A 20920-nucleotide genomic window follows, 5' to 3' on the forward strand; every position below is an offset into this window, starting at 1 on the left:
GTTTTTTCATCAGGCCGAAGCCATTTCTCATGTTTTGATAGTATTGTTTTGTTTATTTAATACTGTCCCTTCTTCAATTTGACATATTGTCATTTGTCGTCATTGGTTTGTCTTGACGTGGTCTTGACTCTTGACAGATGCCTAAAAAGGCTAAAAAGTCTGCTAATATACAGTTCAAAGTTATGTACATTAAATAATATTTTATTACTAAAACTAAGAAAAACGAGATGAAAAGCAAATATAAAAGAGAATTATTTACAACCACAAAGTAATTAGGAAATTTACAACACATAACCGTTACAGAGAACTATCTCTGTGTTACTATATACAATCTCAAGGTATATAGGTAATGACTGGTGAGTACCTATTTAATTATATATCACCAATGGTAGAAAGGACGTACTCATATATTGGCTTATAACAATCGGGTGTTTTCAGAAGCTGCTGAAGGGAGTGCGGGATGGCTTCAGCAGTTTTAAAGATATCCATCAAGTGATTAATAAAAATAAATCTTTGAAGAGTAAAACTGTTACAAGTAAAGAAAATATGATCCAAGGTTTGTTCAGAATGATTACAGTAATTACAAACGGGTGAAGACAATATATTCAATCTATGAAGATGAGCATTAAATCGACAGTGACCAAGTCTAAGACAGCAAATAGTAGAATAAAATTTCCTGTCATGAAATGAAACACCTTTAGGGCGTTTTCGCGAAATTGTGTACATCGTGACGCTGTGGAACTTTCAATTTCAAGTGATCTGTTTTTAAACGTATTTGATTACCTAAATGAGGAATATTCTTAAGAATCTAGGAATGTAAATTTTATATGGTTTTTCTATAAAACTGAAAAGATATTCAATTTTGTTTCAAGATAGTGTGTAAAAAAGTATTCCATGTCGTCACTTATTCTCATCCTATTTTCTTGAATTATACAAACTTTTTGGCAAATGATAATTTTATATATCATATCATTAGTGCTTTTCTTGTGCAATGTTATTTATGAATAGCATATTTATAAAAGATTATACAGTAATAAATTGATTTGTTTCCTTACCGTCACTTTTAGGGTCATTAGGAGAATAAAAATTTACTATTAAGAACACTCTACTGTTTCTGATACAAAAATATGCTTATGATATGATATTTTAGTTAAATCGAAATTAAAACTAATAAGAAAATCAACGTAACATAATTTATTTCCATCAGAAATAACAAATTTCAAATCCATAAAATGTGGGACAGTATCGGTGAAGGAACATGTCGTGACGCGGTGGAATAAGTAAAGCACAGTTTATATTGAATCATTTTACTAATCAACTGAAAATCAACAGAAATAAAATATTCTTAAAATGAGTAAAATAACGGAAATTGTTATTACCACAAAACAAACATCGCCATTTCAACTATGATAAAAAGAATCAGCATATGACATAATAAAAAAAAGTCTTTCATTCCAGACGTTTTAACGTTTTTGCTATAGAAAATATAAATGTAAACAGGTTACTCCTTATAAGATAAAAACCAAAAATATTGTCTTCTAAATTTTAACAAAATAAACGTTTCACCTGAAAAAAAAAACTAAAAAAAACAAAAGCTTAAATTAAAATATTTAAAGCTTCTTACATAAAAATAATCTTAAATAGTTGTCTTCTTTAGACACGAACATTTATTTAAAGTTCGACTTAACTAAATCTTACATTTAAATTTAGTCTTTCATTTTGGAAGTTGTACAGAAGAAAAGTACAAGAACAGAAATTTTAGTGTAAATTCTGTTTATTAGATAACCGAAACAGGAAGTCCCGTAAATCTGATATTATTTAAGTTAAGTATATGTTTTAGAAAAAAAAAAAAAACTAAAATGTTCCACACTCAACGATAAAAATTAAATATCAAATATTAGAGATCTTTAATCACAAAAATATAGGGTGTTTTTAAACAAGTTCTTGATAGCAAAGGGTATGCATGTGCTCATGATAACAAACAACTTTCCCCAAAGGAACCCATAAAGAATTCTAAAAAAATTTTTGGACTTTGTATCGGTCAGCTGATCGGCCAAGTCTCCTTACAAAGTTGAATTATTATTTTTTGAATTAGTTATGTGTTCCTTGGGGAAAGTTGTTTGTTATCGTGAGCACATGCATGCCATTTGGTATCAAGAACTAATTTAAAAACACCCTATATGTTTAACCTTGTGACAGCAGCACATAACATTAAAATTTAAAATTAGTCTTTTATTTGAGACTTTTTAAGTACTATACTTATGAACAAAAGTGTTTTATTATCTTTAAAAGGAATCACAGCACATGACAGCCTTTACTTTAATTTCTTACATAAACCAAATAGAAAGTCTTCTATTTGGTTTATGTAAGAAGTCGATCGTAGGAAAAAACATTGTAATTATAAGCATTCAACAATATATGATATTGTTGAATGCTTATAATAACTAAGTCGTCCTTTTTAGATCTTTTCGGCTTTTTTTATAATATCTTGTTTACACGGTTGACAAACATAAGTATCATAATTAACAGGTTTTGAGCAGCACGAACTACAAGTCCATGTTTTGCAATTAGTACAATTGACCATTTCATTTAGATTAAAGGGATAGTGAGTTTTACAGTTACGACAGAAAAATTTCCTACTTGTCTTGTGTGGTTTTGAGCAGGTTTCAGGTTTCATAATTTTTATCTTTTTATTGGGAGGCAATGTTATAGCACTTAAAACTCTGATTCGTTTATTCGGATTAATACCGGTACTTGTTACGGAGGCATCACTTTTAAAATTTTCTTTGCCAGTTGTAGGGTTCAGAGTTATGTCAATGTCACACAAATCAGGATTGAATCGCAAATTAGATTCCATGTTGTCAGGGTCTATAGAGACATTATTGTTCAAAACTTTCTTATCAGTTGCAGAGTCTAGAGTTAAATCAATGTCACAAAAGTCAGGCATAGAATCAAAAGCAGATTCCAAATGGTCAGGGTCTATAGAGACATCCTTATTCAAAACTTCTTTATCAGTTGCAGAGTCCAGAGTTACATCAATGTCACAAAACTCAGGCACGGAATCAAAAGCAGATTCCAAATTGTAAGGGTTTTTTTTCTGTGACGATGTTGTATCTATCTCTGTGATTGTCTGAAGCGTAAAAATATGATTTTTAGGCTTCAGACAATCACAGACACCTTTCATATCATCACAAAAGCAACTTAGTGGTCTATACGATATGACGTTTTCGCCATTTTTTGATGCAATTTGATGGATTTGCATTGTTCCTGGAACGGCTTTTAGAGCCTTTGGCAGAAGGCTTTTAATGTTGGATATCTCTGATTCAGGAATATAAATGCACTCCACCGATTCCATGCATTTGTTTAAATTATGGCATGCGTCCGAAGCATCGATAATATCATGCCCATAGGCGACTCTTCTGTCCAGTGCCCGTTTGACGGCTCCCCCAATCCCATCAGCTACACCTTTGCCATGTCCACTTTCTGAGAAAGACCATGTGGTGTAGCTGAGGTCTAATTTGGTAGTGAACATATTTATCAGATAGAAGTTTTTCTTCTGTCTGTATTGTGAACAGGGTCCATCTGAAAAGAAATGAATCACTTGCAATTCTGGGAAAAGTTCTTTAGCCATCTTTATTACGGGTATCAAATGTGCCCATATAGCCTCGGGCTCATGACAGTTATTGTCACTTAAAGTCACAAATGACTGACAAGATTTTTTCCCATAAATCATCCCAGTATGTAAAGTGATTGCATTTTTGGAACCGCCAAAGTGCATGGCCTGAATTTCTTGAGCTAATTTACAGTCATAGTTTTCTGAGAAATCACATAGAATCGCAATTTCATTATCTCTTAAATTGTTTAGACACTTTCGATATTGTCGTTGCTGTTCTTTGAAGTTATAATAGTGTTTTTTAAACGCTGGAATTTGGGCCTCAAACTGAGAAATCAGTTCATCTAACGTACCAGATTTAAGTTGTTTGCATGTAATTTTTGTGATAAGATCTTCTCCAGACTTCTTATAAATCTTAGTAGCTCTTTCCCACTGAAACCAGCTCACATTTTCATTACAGTCATTTTTGTTATATTCCAGTGTAGGATGTTTGCACTTTTCGCAAAGATTGTACATACAAACATAAGATTTTAAATCGCACGTTACATAAGCCACAAGATCATTCAGTGACTTGAACCTTATGACAGATTTTTTATACAAAGCATCTAGAAGAAACTGGAAATTGCTGTGTTTTATACAAAGGCAAGTCTCCCTGTTTGTCGCTGTCGGAGACAGGACGTAGAAAGGTTTGTATTTGTAAAATGTTGTGAAGCTATATTTTCCACCTTCTTTTTTGTAGATTTTGAATAGGTTCATAAGCGTGTCTGTTAAATATCTCTTCTGAACTTTATGCTTCCTTTTCGTTTTACACTCCTTTTTTCCAGCTGTACAACGGCTGATATCGTCACGCTCGTAAAACTGTTTTATTTCTTCTGCAATTTTTTTACTGAGGTATCTATTTTTATTGCTGTGTCGAATTCTCCCTTTGATTCCGAGACATTTTGCAATGTATCGAGATCCATTTTTTTCTTTAGCGACGTGAGTCTCAGTAATTGATCGTAAAAGTTTTTTTTCTCCGTGTGTTTTTAAGTTTTGATATTTTTCTCTTAGGCTCAACTCTAGTATTTCCTGTCTGGCGCTTAGTTTAAGATTACTTTCTTCAAGTTGATTAACTTTCATTTCATACTTTGTCTTAGTTCTGTACAACTGCTTTCTCAAACGCTCAATAATAGTTTTTAGTTTTGAAATATTTTTTAAGCTCTTTTTGTAGTTTTCCTGTATTTTCCTGTGTTTGATTTTAAAAGTTTGGCTTGGTACAGCTTTTTTGATTGGCACCGTTGTTTCTCTGTTTGTCTCTCGTTTTTCTTTTTGTTTTCGTTTTTGTTCTCTCCATATTCGTCTCTTTTCTATTTTTTGTTCTTCCGTTAGATCTGCGATTTTTTTATTTATATTTTTTAAACGTTCTTGTTGCTTCTTTTTTTGAGCCTCATATTTTTCAGGATTTGTTGTTTTTAACTTTTCTCTGTATCGTTTCGCTCTTTGTGCGGCTGTTAACGCCATTTGACCTAAAAATAAATAATTATTTAATATAAAAAAATAATTATTATAGTATATTATTATAAAAAAGTGACAACGTGAAAAACAAGTCAATAGCAACTGACCATATCTCGAAAACTACTGAAACGATTTTGATGAAACTTAGACTGTTCCCTAAATTCAAAGATACTAAATCCATAGATTGACACATACAAATTTTGTACAAATCTGACAAAATTACATACATACGGATCGAACATAATACTTTAAGGTGGGTTTCTACTCGTGAAACTGAACAACTTTTTCCAAGGAACCCATATCGAATTCTCAAAAAAAAATTTGAACTTTGTATAAAGATTTAGCCAATCAGCTGACCGATCTCCATACCGTCCATTATTTATTTTTTATTCGATATAGGTTGCTTGGGAAAGTTGTTCAGTTTCATGCATAGAATATGTTGTGAAAGTTTGTGCACTGAATAAAAAGTATTCCTAACCTTAAAACACCAATCCGAGCATATTCATGTAAACCCATCTTTAGAATTCCGCACCGTCACAAAATATTTCCACTTATATGTCACGTAACGGTGCGGATGTGACGCTGAGTGGGTTACCGAATTATTTTATAAAATTTTCATTGTCTTTTTAAAAGATGGATTGCAGAAACTTATTGATTTTATAATCAAATACAAAAAGAATACGAAATTGTTGTCAAATAATGAAATTTACTTACTGTTTCTTCACAACGCCGTGACTTTTGTGGAACAATGTTTTTTTGATTTGCGTCAACCTCCAACACGTCGTCACGAGTTTTGGGCGTCAAATGATTCTTTTATTGCAAATGGCGGTCTTCATAGACAAACTAGTGTTGCCAGGATCAAATAAATTCATGTCTTAGAAGAATTTCGGGTGTGAAAGAACACAGAAAAAATAAAAAATAGTTCGTGACTATGTAGGATTTTCCACCATACCAAATTTTTATGGAAGCGCAATAAAACGTAAAATAGGATAATTTTGTAAGAAAACGCATATTCTTTCGCATATTTTATGAAAATAGATCAAAATTACAGTACAAACGAATCGAAATCTCTTCATCTTTGTCTTATAGGATAAGAAATGGGGTCGTTGAAACTTTTGTCGACCCGTGTGGGACACGTGAAAATCTGCGATCAGAGATTCTTTATTTTATTGTATTTTCTTTAACTTTGATGGCATTACGTTCTATTTTACTTTTAATGTAATAAAAATAAATATACTACATTTTAGTTGAGGTTTCTTGTTTAATGAAGTCCGTAAATATTGAAATATGTGGCATCAAAGTCATGGGACAGTGATTTTTTGGTAGGGACATTTTTTTACGAAAACGCCCTTTAGTAAACCATGGGACTGACAACTCCTGTTTAATCTTAGAATACCATTTTCCTTTGGTTTCCATGGTCTGTTTCCAAAAATTTGTAAATTCGATTTTAAAGGTTTCTTTTATTTTGACTAAAACGTCAGATTCTGGAAGACATATGTTTTTAATACAATGCTCCTGAGAACAAGTAGTTATAGCTCTTGCTAAAAAATCGGCTTGTTCATTTCCCTTAACACCAATATGTGACGGTGACCAGACTAAAACTATATTTTTTTTGTTTAATGTTGTTAATTTTGTATATTTTTCTCTAATATCATGGATAATATAGTTAGTTGTAGCACAAAATTTGGGGTTATTTAAGTTTTGAAGAACGCTAAGACTATCGGACACTATAATCCATTTATCATAAACTTGAGTTTCAATATACTCTAATGCAGACAGAACTGCTAAACACTCAGCAGTAAAAATACTTGTTAAATTTGGAAGCCTAATACCATATCCTTTCTTATCCTGTTTAATATATATGGCTGCTGATACCGCCTCAGAAGTCTTTGAACCATCAGTATAGACTTGTTGATAACCAACTAGGTTACTTAGTAAAAGGTAGACATCTTCTTTGCACTTCAAAGAATTATCAATTACAATTTTTAGTGGAAAATATTTAGAGCTAAATGTGCTCATATAGCAAGGCCATAAGTCACTTTCATATAAGTTATAGTCTTGCTTTATTTTTACAATTTCAGGTAGGTAATGTAATAAAATAGAAGAAGAAGAACCACTCTGCAATTTTACAAGAAGAGGATGATTTTTAATGGATGAAATTCTCAACAAAAACCTGTATATTAAATATTTAAAGCGAATTTTCAAAGGAGGGATGTTACATTCAACCTGCATTGATATTATGGGTGTGGAACACATCGCACCAAGCACAATCCGTAAGCACCTATTTTGAACTTTATCTAGTCTATCAACAAAATGTGGAATAGAAGCAAAGCATACATAACCATATTCAAAATGGCTTCTTACAATAGCCTTGTAAAGAATTAATAAAATTTTTGGATCAGCTCCCCAATATGTGCCTGCTAAAGACTTTAATATATTGCAAGCCTTTAAAGCCCTGTTTGCTAAGTAATCAATATATTTATTAAATTTGAAGGAGTTCTGAAAAATCACACCTAAGAATCTAACAGTTTTGTCAACTGCTAACATACTATCTCCATATTGTAGGACAATGTTTGTTGTTTTGCTAGGTTTTTTTGAAAAAACTAAAACTTTGCTTTTTTCAGAGCTGATGTCCAAGCCCAGATCATCATAATAGGCCTTAAGGCCAAGGAGAGCAACTCTGAGATTTCCAATAGCTGCAGACAACTTGTCTGCAGTACAATATATAGTTAAGTCATCTACAAACTGTAGGTTAGTAATGTTTTGACCTAAGACAATATTTAACTTATGTATATACAAAATAAATAGTAAAGGACTGAGAATTCCTCCTTGACTTATTCCTTTGTAGGAATACCTTGGACCAATCAGTTTATTTTCAAATTTCACATATAATTTACGACCACTAAGAAAATGATACACCCAATTTACCAATTTTTCAGGTAATTGTAAAGAAGTTAAAATAGTTGAAAGTTTTTCCAAATTGACATTATTATATGCGCCAACAACATCAAAGAAAATACCAACCAATATTGAATTACAAGACAGAGCATTGTGAATGTCCAAACAAAAATGACTCAAGCTCTCTCTAGCCGAACGGCCACGCCGAAAACCGAACTGATTACTAGGTAAAATATGATTTCTTTCTATAAAAAATTCCAATCGCTGTTTAATAAGCTGTTCAAATATTTTGCCAACACAAGAACTTAAAGTTATAGGTCTATATGAATCTGCAACATTTATATCCTTTCCGGGTTTTAATATTGGAACGAGACAATCTGTTTTCCACTGTTCAGGAATCATGGAATGGCACCACAATGAATTTAATAGATTAAGGAACAACTTCATATTTTTGGTGTCTAACAATTTAAACATTTTGTAAGATAAACAATCTAGACCACAAGCAGAATCTTTACGAGATTTTATGGCTGCTTTCAACTCTTCAAATGTAAAACTATCTACTAAAAAAGAATTTGGAGATGTTGTCACATTAGAATTACTGTTCTTATAATTATTTGGTACTGTATCTGGAGTATATTTATTTAAAAACTGTAATATCCATTCACTATCAATAAAACTACTTCTAGGTGTATAACTTTGGTTGAATTTTTTTTATTTTCATCCAAATTTGGCTCATAGGAGTTAATCTACTAACAGATTTACAAAAGTTTTCCCAAGAAAGTCTTCGCTCTTATTTCAATACGCGTTTTTTATGCGCCTGAAGACGCTTAAATTCGACAAAAGTTTCAATACAAGAATTCGCTTTAAACCGCGCATAGGCTTGACGACAATCATGTACAGCCTTGGAACATTTTTCATTCCACCATACTAATGGAATTTTAACTTTTTTTTTAACGTTACTACAGGCAGAACTTTGAGAAACAGAATTAGCAGTTGGGGTGCAGAACTTAGGCTTATTCAAACCGTTGATAAATGTGCCACATTTATCAACAGTTTGAATTATAAGCGCACAGAATCTATTATAACTGTCGATTAAATCGCATGTTTCAATTTGAAATTTTTTTAATTTCTGATTAACAGTTTTTTCATACAAATCCCAATTTACTGTTTTCAGATTCGTGTGAAGAGGAAAACTTTCAAATGTCTGTGACAAGTTACTATGGGAAGAGAATGATGGAGAAAGATTCAATGTTGTCAGAGTTGGTAAATGATAACTACCTAACGAGTCTGAAGAAACTTGCCATTCACAAAATAATGCTAACGACGCCGAAACAAAAGTCAAATCTAGTGCATTTGGCTTCCATCTATGCGACCCTACAGTGGTTGGACGTCCATCATTCAAGAGAACCAAATCATTCTCATCAGCGACATCAACAATATCTCTCCCTCGCGCGTCAACTTTGCCGCAACCCCATAAAGTATGATGCGCGTTAAAGTCTCCAGCCAAAATTATCGGTTTCGGAATAGTGTGTATTAAATCATTAAATTTTTTCTTATTAAATTCAGGAGTACAGCTTCCTGGGCTGTAAAAACTTACAATCGAAATTTGTTTCTGAAAAATTTGAATCTGAACAACAATATTTTGTAAAGAATCATCATAAAATGTATTAATTTTGTTATAGACTATAGTGTTATGAATTAATATGGCTACTCCATTGTGATTATTACCACAGTCATTTCTCACAATAGAGTATCCTTTCATGTTAAATGTGATATGTGGTTTGAGCCACGTTTCACTAATTATACAAATGTGGATGGAATTATCTAATAGAAATTTTTGTAGTTCATATTTATTACTTGGCAAGCTTTGACTGTTCCATTGCATAATATTTACTTGGGCAGAGAATGTGAAAGATTGTTATTTTTTTCTTTTATAGTTTCTTTTATTGTTTCTGAAAGAAGCTGTGAGTTTATGCTTGCATTTTGAGTCTTGTTCAGAGTAATAGCTTTAATTAAACATTCTGTGAGTAACGTAAGTGCGTTTTTATTTGAGAGAAGTACATTTAATAAGTCTTTACTATTTGTGTTTTCATTCAATGAAGGGAAATTTTGTAATTTATTATTAAAAAGGTCTGCATATGATGTAGTTGTATACTTTTTTTTATTTTCTTCTATTTTCATTTTTTTAACTCTACATTCTCCAGATATAGATAAATGGCTACCTTTGCAATGTACGCAAACAGCTTTATCTGGGCTTTGAGTACAGTTTTTATAATTGTGAGCCTCGGCACATATCGAGCAACGCTCTGCATTCTTACAAAACTTTGCTAAATGTCCGTATCTTAAACATTTATAACACTGTTTCACTGGTGGAATATATGTCGTAACAGGAAATCGCCACATATTTATTAAAACATATTCAGGCAATGATTTAGAGCACGAAAATGTAATTGCCACTGATTGCGTTGGTTGCAGCTCAAAGCTGTTGTTAACCTTAGCTTTTCTCATTATTCTACGTACACATATTACCCTTTTTGTACTACTGGAAATTGCTTTATAAATTTTTTGATTGGACATTTCGGTCGGTACGGAGTTGATGACACCAGTCAACTCCGTGCTACCAGCTGGAATGCTTGCTTTTAAATTTTGGTCTCGTAAAAAAGTAGTATTTTCAAGAAATGCGTTAGCTAAGTTCGGCCGATTAAAATAGACTCCAACTTTGAATTTATTAATTTTTCTCAAGAAAGATATTCCCTTAATCGATTGTTGGAAAATACGACTTAAACCCATGAGGTCGCGAGTACCTATAGGAGTTTCACCTGTGCTTTCCACGAAGACTACAAATTCAAATCCAGCTGCGCTGTCCTCTGGATAGCGACGGCTGTAATCATTTACTCTATAAGGAGCATATTTGCTAAATTCCTCTGTGGGCTCAGACTGTTCAGAGCTACTCGACTCAGCCTGATCATCCACCGGACTAGACGATATTGGTCTCTTCTTCTTCCGTTTGGACGGCCGCTGAGACATCGCGGCGCGCCTGGTCCCGTGAAGGGACTTTTATATAATTAAAAAACTTACCAACAATACGAAGAAATAATTATATACAATTAAAAAATATATACAATACGACAAATATCCTACAATTATGCAACTTTTAACAATAAAAATCAAATTAAATTTTCAGTGCTGAAAAATTTTCTACTTTTCCCGCCACTCCCGAAAATCGAATCCTTGATCATAGATTTTTGACATTTGCTGAGAGATTGGATCCAATACGGTCATAGAAATAGGTGTTGCCAGTTATTTAATATAAAAAAGAGTTTTTAATTTCTTGTACATTAATATGTTTCAAATAATGTAATGTAATTATTTTTCTAATTATATAATCTTGCTGAAATAACAAAAAACAAGCCATATTAAAAATGACGATGTCTTTTAACAAATCGAATTCCCTGAGATCTAGTAACCCTGAGCTGACGTCAATACCTGTCAGCTTTAGCGCTCTCCGTTGGCTATTGAAACCACATAATATGACGTAAAATAGGATCAATGAAATATGATAATGTAATATGATCAAATGATCATATATATTGGATCCTATATATGATCATAGAAATGATCATATATAAATGATAATGTAATACCCCCCTAAGGCCGCGGTCACAGAGTAGTCGGGACTCGTGTGGTGACATGCGAGTGGCGACTGTCGAGGCAAACCTCAGACTATTAAGAGGAGTCCACACAACCATTTTTTCCATACAAACGTTGTCCCCTGTTTCCTCCCTGGATAATGCTAGTAGAGTTATAATTTTTTTCCCGAATATCTACGGCCACTAATACAATATCCCTATGTTGTCTTTTTTTACATAATTTAATTATTAAATAAGATATAAACGTTCAAAAACCCAAAAAAAGGCCAGATTTTCAAACATCCAGAAAACAGATTTGGCTAGATTATACAAAAAAAAATAAAACATAGGAACACAGCTCAAGCCTTTCTTTAATCTTTAATTAAAAAAGCAGGGATCGGAACCGGTTTTGCAAAACCTGTTAATTTCGTTCGATAAACCGATATAATTTCGTTCCTCCATAAAACCGGTAAATTGATAGAACAAAATTTTTAAGCTCTCACAAACCGAAATAAACCGGTTTGAGCGGCGTGCGGCTCGCACCTTTGCATCGCCGCGCTGTTGCCGCTCCGCGCTATCTCTCATCTCGTCGCACGCGCACCTTTCTTCTCTATCTCGATTCTCGCATGCGCGGGGTTTGTTTACTATTACTTCGTTCGTCCTTCGCTGCGAGTGTTGGTTTCTTTTTTTTGTAAATTATCAATAATTATGGGAAGAAAAAAGGAAAACAAAATATATTCGATGTTTGCATTTGACGAAAACACAAAAAAGTCCAAATGTTTAGTGGAAGGGTGTAGTCCATATTTAAATACACGGACGTAAAAAAAGTACGGACGTAACCTTCTCTAATCACGAGTGAAGCCTAGTTATGGCCGCCCGTGTAGGACGTGTGCGTGATATGAGGGTTGCCATATAAATCATAAATTTGTAAAATTTCCCTACTTTTTTTTGTAAACTCAGACAAGTTAAATGTTATTTTTTATACTTAAACATATTTTTATGTTTTTTCGCTTCAGAAATGTAAGCGGTTGTTAAAGATGTTATAATGAAAATATTATTTTTATGACACTATAGATAGAAAAAAAACACATATTACGTACAGAGAAGTATATTAAATAATATACTTCTCTGTACGTAATATGTAATAATTTATTAGTAATAATGATTATGTACAAACATTTACAATAATAAAATTATTACTAGCTATTTGACCTAGCTTTGCTCCGTATTCGATAAAACACGAATAAAATGACATTTTCTAAAAATAATTCCTAGCTAGACAGATTTATCGCCCCCGAAACCTATATAAGAAACCTGTATACGAAAAGATATAAGATACTTAAGTCCCGTAACCCGTTTCATCAAACAATCAAGTAATGTTAAATAAATAATGGCTTGTTAAATCAGTTAACGGCCTGTTAGAGCTATCGAGAGTTCTACCATGCGCTAACGTCAAATCAAATCACCTAACATGATGTTAAATTTATTCCTGGTCTAGAGGTCCATTCAATATTTTCATTCCTACTAGGTCTCAATGACGCTCGGGTGACTACACCAATAGCACCTTCCCTCCCCTACTACTGAAGGAAATCTAAGACAACAATTTTATCTATGGACGCTTCACACCACGTCAGTCTGACCCCGTGCTAAGTACCTGAAGGACTTGTGTTACGGGTACCAGACAACGGAAATATATTTAATACTGTTATACTATACATATATTTAAGATTTTTATTATATGATACACATATTTAATACACACCCATGACCCAGGAACTTTGAAAACTTTTTGTTCCGTCGGCAGGATTCGAACCCGCGACCCCCGGCTTGAGCCACCGACAGCCCTGGTCGTCAAACAACAATTATATCCACTTTTGTAAATTAAGAAATTAATAGGGGTGTAGACTATTTTTAGGAAATATATTTATTTTACAGATGTACCATCAAGGAAGTTTATTCCTATGCAATTGACAGACCAACGTTATTTGGTCGAATACTTATGTCAATTCAATGTTAATTGTGATCTGTCGGCTGGGTTTGACGTAACGCAACCAAACTACTTATGTCCCCGATTTGCATAGGAATCAACTTCTCTGATAGTACATAAGTATTTTGTTACACCTAAAATATGTGTAAAAAATAAATACACTCTTATTTCAATTAAAAAAATCACTTATTAAATATAAAAAATATTATAAAGTTATTAAGTAAAATATGTCCATTTTCGGTAATTCTATAATACAAACTCTCAAAAAAACAATAATTTGTATTAGATTTCGTTTACTGTCTACACCCTTATTATTGTATTCCTGCCTAATTACTGGTCAATAGTATGCTAAATACTTACATGACACTAATAAAAGACAATAAAATTAATTATTTGATTATTTAAAAATAATTTAAAATTTTCCCCGGTTTGGGGAAAATTTCCCCACTTTGTTATGGACATTACTGACCTGTTGAAGTTGAATTAATATTTACATTATTTTATCAAAATACTTTAAAAATATGTTATCTTACCTATGAAATATTATTCCTTGATGTTTTTTGTGTAAGGTTGTATTGTCCTTGCACCATTTTACAACACAAGAGGGCATATTTATTTTTATTTATGAATGACAAAGACGTGTCACCGCGAAGCAGTCTAATTGCGTAATGGCGGTACGATCGGCTTATTACAGTGCGTGTGTTTGTGCAAGATGTGTACATATGATCGCCTGGGCTTATTAAGGGTGCTTCACTCATTTCTTAATGGCGATCCGTCCGTACTTTTTTTACGTCCGTGTATTTAACCATATTTATATAATCTGACAAAAGTTGGTTTAGCTATTCCACCAACAAGTGTCAGCGTCGAGAGGATTTTTTTCTCATTAAAATTTGTACTCAACAATTTAAGAATGCGTTTGCAAAACTCCATAATAGATGATGTAATTATTGTTAGAAATAATTGTTTGTATTCCAAATAATTTCCTTAAATTTATGCCCCAGTCAGATCATTGCTGCCATTTAATAACGAGTAGTTGGGCTATTAGTCCCCAAAAATTTTGGTCCCAATGGGACGAATGACCTGAGATAATTAAAGTATTTAAAGTAACGTTAATAACTGTTAAAGTCTCGTAGAACATTACATAAGGTTATAATTTTATAAATAGTTTTAACGAATGTAACTACACTGATTTCAGGCATTTTTAAATTTTAATACTTGATTTATTATATAAAAAATGTAAAATAATATATTTTGATATAAATTATAACCACAGCAATTACTTAATGTAACATAGGATTATTTTTGTTAAAAAATTGTAATATTATTGAAAATAAGAAAAAATAATGTATGAAGAGTATTACTCATACTTCAATAATTATAATAATACTAGCTGTTGCCCGCGACTTCGTCCGCGTGGACTTCAGTTTATAGCGCGCGATGTCAACAAAATTGGTGTCAAATGCTTTTATAAAAAAACCCTGGTACCCCTTAAATCAATACAGCTGTCCAGTGTGCACACAATAAGTATTTCATTTTTTTATATTAAACTTTATATTTTATGCCAAATTTTAAAGCTTATTTAGCCCCCCAATTACACAACTTTACCCATAAACTATTTATCATTGATAGGTTTAAGGTTACGTCACTGCACAGATAAAGTACTGAGTTATTTAATACATACCGTAGAATAGATCAACAATCGAAAAAAATCGAAACTTAGATGGAAGATGATACCACCTCTTATAGAAAGACTTTTGAGCAAGCGTCAGCCCCTTACAACCCTTTTTTTCAGTGTAAAAAAGTAGCCTTTAGACTATCTGTATACAAAATTTCATTACAATCGGTTCGGTAGTTTTGGCGTTTGGCGTGAAAGTGAGACTGACAGACAGACAGACAGACAGACAGAGATACTTTCGCATTTATAATATTAGTATAGATTATGTGCACACTGCACAGCTGTTTTTGGGTATTTTGATTAATTAAGGGCCGCGCTACACCGGAATGGCAGGGCGAGGCGAGCACTTTCAGCGCTGCCATTCCGGTGTAGCGCGGCCCTAAGAGGGGTACCAGTTACCAGGGTTTTAAAAAGTTTTTAAATTTAACACAAATTTTGTTGACACCGCGCGCTATAAACTAAAGTCCACGCGGACGAAGTCGCGGGCAACAGCTAGTTATGAATAAAAACAATATATAATAAAGTAGGTATGATTAGTTCTGTTACAATAATGAAGTAAAAAATAAAACGCCATCTGTTTTCATAATATATTAGAATTAAAATGTTGATTGCATTGATATATTTTCTGGATGGAATACAGGCCAACACGGTACACTCGAACTCCTTTATTTAGCGCCTTCTGTTGTCAACTCTTCATTTTATATGTTCTTTATTTTATGTGTGTGTTTGTAACTTTCTGTGATGTGCGCAATAAAGTATATTCATTCATTCATTCATAATGCATGCATTTCTAATATATTATATTAGAAATGCACTATGAGTTCTCTAAGATAAGATAGATTGATTATTATTATACCAAGTGATAATATTATTAAACATATTATTCTAACGTATTAAAAACTATAAACAAAAACATAATAACTAATTATAAGTATGATTAGTTCTATGTTACAATGAAGTAAAAAATAAAACGCCATCTGTTGAGTCGTATTAGAACTAAAATGTTCATTGCATCGATATATTTCTGGATTTTTTATAATAATAATATTATAAACATAAAATATATTTAAGATTTTTGAAATATTATTTTAATACACATCCAAGACCCAGGAACATTGAAAACTTTTTGTTCCGCCTGCGGGACTCGAACCCAGGACCCCCGGGATGAGCGCTGGCCACGCGCAATGCGAATTAATTTTCATCGATATTTTCATGGAAATAAGATATTTTCCCACATCAAAATGTAGCCTATGTCCTTTCTCAGACTCTAGAATAACTGTGTACAAAATTTCATTGCAATCGGTTCAGTAGTTTTGGCGTGAAAGCGAGACAGACAGACAGACAGACAGAGATACTTTCGCATTTATAATATTAGTATGGATTATTTGAGTTACCTACTGGCAATTCTAATATTTTCAAACTGTATTATGAACTATAAGTTCACAATTACAAGGTACACCTAAGATGTTTTATAATAAAACCTGTGAATTTATTTTATAGAAATAATCGGCCAAGTGCGAGTCGGACTCGCGCACGTAGGGTTCAGTACCGTTAAAGAGGAAAAATATGCCAATTTTTTTTATATAAGAGACCCCCTTAATTTTTTATTTTATTTAAATATTATTTTTAATTATTGAAGTACACATAATATAATTAAGGCATTTATGTAAATTTCAAGTTACTAGCTGTTACCATTATTGATTACGAGCAAAAAAGGCAAAAAAAATAACGTTTGTTGTATGGGGGCCCCCCTTAAATATTTTTTTGTTTGTTTTTAGTATTTGTTGTAATAGCGGCAATAGAAATACACAATCTGTGAAAATTTCAGAAGTCTAGCTATAGCGGTTATTGAGTGACAGCCTGGAGACAGTCAGACAGACGGACAGACATCTGGACAGACAGACGGACAGACATCGAAGTCTCAGTAACAGGGTCCCGTTTTTATGCTTTGGGTACGGAACCCTAAAACAAACTATTTTAATTTTATTTCAATGTTTTCTAGTCATCTATTTATTTCAATGTAATCTAGTCATTCCTCCCATTGGTACCAAATTTTTTGGGACCATTAGCCCGAATACTCTTAATAACTACCTCACTTGTTAGATAATAGTATGTCGGCCGTCACAGTTAAGTGAATGTGTGGCGAAAAAACCAGTGCTACTTAAGCAGTGGTACATCGTCCACTAGTCGCAATGTACTGCGGCCTGGGCGACTTCGCATCGGCATCATCGGGCTTTGTCACTACACCGACCGGTCAGCAAGCAGAGCACATCTCTCCTGGTCAGCACGTGGCATCGGCCCCGCACTGCAGCTATCTGAGTTACTGGATCCCGTGCAGCAGCTTACACTTCCGACTCACTGGGACTCACTGCAACAGTGCTCTCTGGCACTGGCGACTCAAGCGACAAGACTTCAAGATTCGACCTCCGGTCTTCGGGGGGAGAGATGTGGCGGTTCGGCCTGACCGAGCATACCACCTCGCTCGGTCGGAAGATCTTCCTTTGCGGCCTCCACGCATTATCCCACAAAGCAATTGTAATAAATGATAAAGCGACAACTAAACCTAAACAAAGGTAAAATAATCGGCCAAGTACGAGACGGACTCGCGCACGAAGGGTTCCGTATCGTTTAGAGCAAACATAGGCCAAAACTTGTATTATTTTGTATGGGAGCCCCCCCTAAATTTTTAATTTATTTAAATATTATTATTAATTGTTAAAGAACGCATATATTTAAGGTATTTGTGAAAATTTTAAGTGCCTACCTGTTGCCATTATTGATATTGAGCAAAAAAGGCCAAAAAAATCACGTTTGTTGTATGGGAGCCCCCTTAAATATGAATATTATTTTGTTTTTAGTATTTTTAGGGTTCCGTACCTCAAAAGGAAAAAACGGAACCCTTATAGGATCACTTTGTTGTCCGTCTGTCCGTCTGTCAAGACCCTTTTTCTCAGGAACGCGTGGAGGTATGAAGCTGAAATTTATATCAATTACTCAGGTCTACTGTCCCTTGAAGCTGTGAAAAAATCAAACTTCTAAGCCAACGCAATCAAAAGATACAGCCGTTTATGCCGCAAATTTTCGACACTTGCAAGGGAATCAAAACCTACAGGGTGCTTCCCGTGAACTCAGAATCTTGAAATTTGGTACGAAGCAACGTCTTATAGCATAGATAAAGGAAAAATTACGAAAACCATAAATTTTTAGTTACATCACATAATATATATTTTTTTAATAATTTTAAACTTACTACCCATTTCCTCATAAACGCGTAGAGGTATTAAATTGAAATTCATACCAAATACTCAGGTCTATAATACCTTTAAGCTGTAACAAAATCAAACTTCTATGTCAACGCAATCAAAAGAAACAGCAATTTAAGCTGCATATTTTGAAACTCGCAAGTACTCGCAAGGGAATCAAAACCTAAAGGGTACTTCCAGTCGACCTAGAATCTTGAAATTTGGCATGAAGCAACGTTTTATAGCACACATAAAGGAAAAATTCCGAAAACCTTAAATTTTTAGTTACTTTACAAAATATATATTTTTTAATAAATATAAACTTATTACTTTTTATTACTTAAACGATAAAGAGATCTTTGTCTTAAATTTATACTCCTCCATCTTTCCCCATTGTAATGTTATGAATTTCATTTTGCAATAAAAATACCATAGTTATGACTCGATTGTCGTAATGAACGAACTTTGTAAACCTTGCAGGTTTGTACGGAACCCTCGGTGCGCGAGTCCGACTCGCACTTGGCCGGTTTTTTTTGTTATAGCGGCAATAGATATACACAATCTGTAAAAATTTCAGAAGTCTAGCTGTAGCGGTTCTTGAGATACAGCCTGATGACATACAGACGGACAGACGGACAGACAACGAAGTCTTAGTAATAGGGTCCCGACTCCCGTTTTTACCCTTTGGGTACGGAACCCTAAAAATGATCACTTACCTCCGATACACATGAGTTATTATTGCGTGAAATTGAAGAACACAACAACACACATTATTGATTAGGAGTCAATACAACAAAAACAAATCTAGGATTCTATTTGTCAATTGACAGATTTGCATGACGCCTCACGCAATTTAAATCTGTCAAATCCATACAAATTAAGAAATGCATCTACGCGTCGCGTTGCAGTCTGAATTGACCCAAATGGGACGAAACGGCATCGACATTTAAAAAATTCCCGGCTTGTTCTAAATGCGGCGTAATCACGTAGGACGAATCGGGAACGACTCATTTAATTATTTATTTATTTTATTTATTTATTTAGATCAGGCACCATTAAGTACCGTGAGAAACTGATCTTATAAGGGTTGAGTTTTACTTTTTTTAAGGTACTTACAGGTAAAGATATACACCCTAAAGATAATAATAATATCATAATATTAATACGCGAACGAAAAACTTTGTAACCCTTTTTACGAAAAATGGGGAAACAAATTTTTTTTTAATGAAATAAGGGGGCAAACGAGCAAACGGGTCACCTGATGGAAAGCAACTTCCGTCGCCCATGGACACTCGCAGCATCAGAAGAGCTGCAGGTGCGTTGCCGGCCTTTTAAGAGGGAATAGGATAATAGGGGAGGGTAGGGATGGGAAGGGAAGGGAAAAGGGGAGGATAGGGAAGGGAATTGGGCCTCCGGTAAACTCACTCACTCGGCGAAACACAGCGCAAGCGCTGTTTCACGCCGGTTTCCTGTGAGAACGTGGTATTTCTCCGGTCGAGCCGGCCCATTCGTGCCGAAGCATGGCTCTCCCACGTTTGCACCTAGCATGGAATTTTGCACAGTTACAGTTTATATGGTGAAGGAATGCATCGAGCTAATATTATTTTGAAATTATGCTCTTATCATAAATTTTTTTAACAAATAAAACATTACACACACTACAACACACACAGATGAGAAATAACAGATTTTTGAGTGACAAGCCTATACATTCGAATTATAATCTTTTATTTATGGTTGAATTCTGTTGACAACAACTTGACAAATTGAAAATGGATTATAACTTTTATATTGAATCTAAGATACTATTAGACAATGCTTACACGGCCAGTCTGAGATCAGCTAAGTCCCGGAGACAAGAGTTGAAAAAAAATGATAAAGTTAATATTTTTTACAAAATATAAGTAGGTAGTAGTCCTAATGTCGTTGAAACTAAGGTTGAATTTCGACCATTGGGCGATCTCTAGTAAAGAAAATTATGTAGACAAAGCTTAGACACAGAGCGTGGACAAAAATTACGATGCGAATTACAAAATAGATTATAATATGACACTTACCTTTCTAATTAACCGGTTAATTTCGTTCTACCAAACCGGTTTTACAGAAAACCGGTTTCATTCGATTGAAACGGTTTTAACCGGTAACCTAAACCTAAAACCGGAATCCAATCGGTTTCGGTCATTGACCCCAAACCGGTTTAAAACATAAACCGGTTTCCGATCCCTGTAAAAAAGTACTTAAATCGGTTAAGTTTTGGAGAAGGAATCAGGGGACAACGAATCGTTGATTGTCTGCAGTTGTCTCTATCGCGTTCTGCGGTATATATAGGCTTGAGGTAAGGGAGACAGCTATTAGCCCCAGGGCCTGTATAAGTGTATAGTG

General features: G+C 33.7%; 2 long non-coding RNA genes across 2 annotated transcripts; both read left to right on the forward strand.

Moving 5' to 3' along the window:
* Positions 1 to 280: 280 nt before the first annotated feature.
* Positions 281 to 7793, forward strand: LOC121736048. The gene is made up of 4 exons (XR_006036962.1): positions 281 to 356; positions 439 to 556; positions 7189 to 7380; positions 7732 to 7793. It is a non-coding gene; the product is annotated as an uncharacterized LOC121736048 (long non-coding RNA).
* Positions 7794 to 7798: 5 nt separating this feature from the next.
* Positions 7799 to 10157, forward strand: LOC121736049. The gene is made up of 3 exons (XR_006036963.1): positions 7799 to 7858; positions 8047 to 8232; positions 9180 to 10157. It is a non-coding gene; the product is annotated as an uncharacterized LOC121736049 (long non-coding RNA).
* The last annotated feature ends 10763 nt before the right edge of the window (positions 10158 to 20920 follow it).

Source organism: Aricia agestis, chromosome 18 (genome assembly GCF_905147365.1).
Source record: "Aricia agestis chromosome 18, ilAriAges1.1, whole genome shotgun sequence".
In the NCBI taxonomy this organism is placed as follows: Eukaryota; Metazoa; Arthropoda; class Insecta; order Lepidoptera; family Lycaenidae; genus Aricia; species Aricia agestis.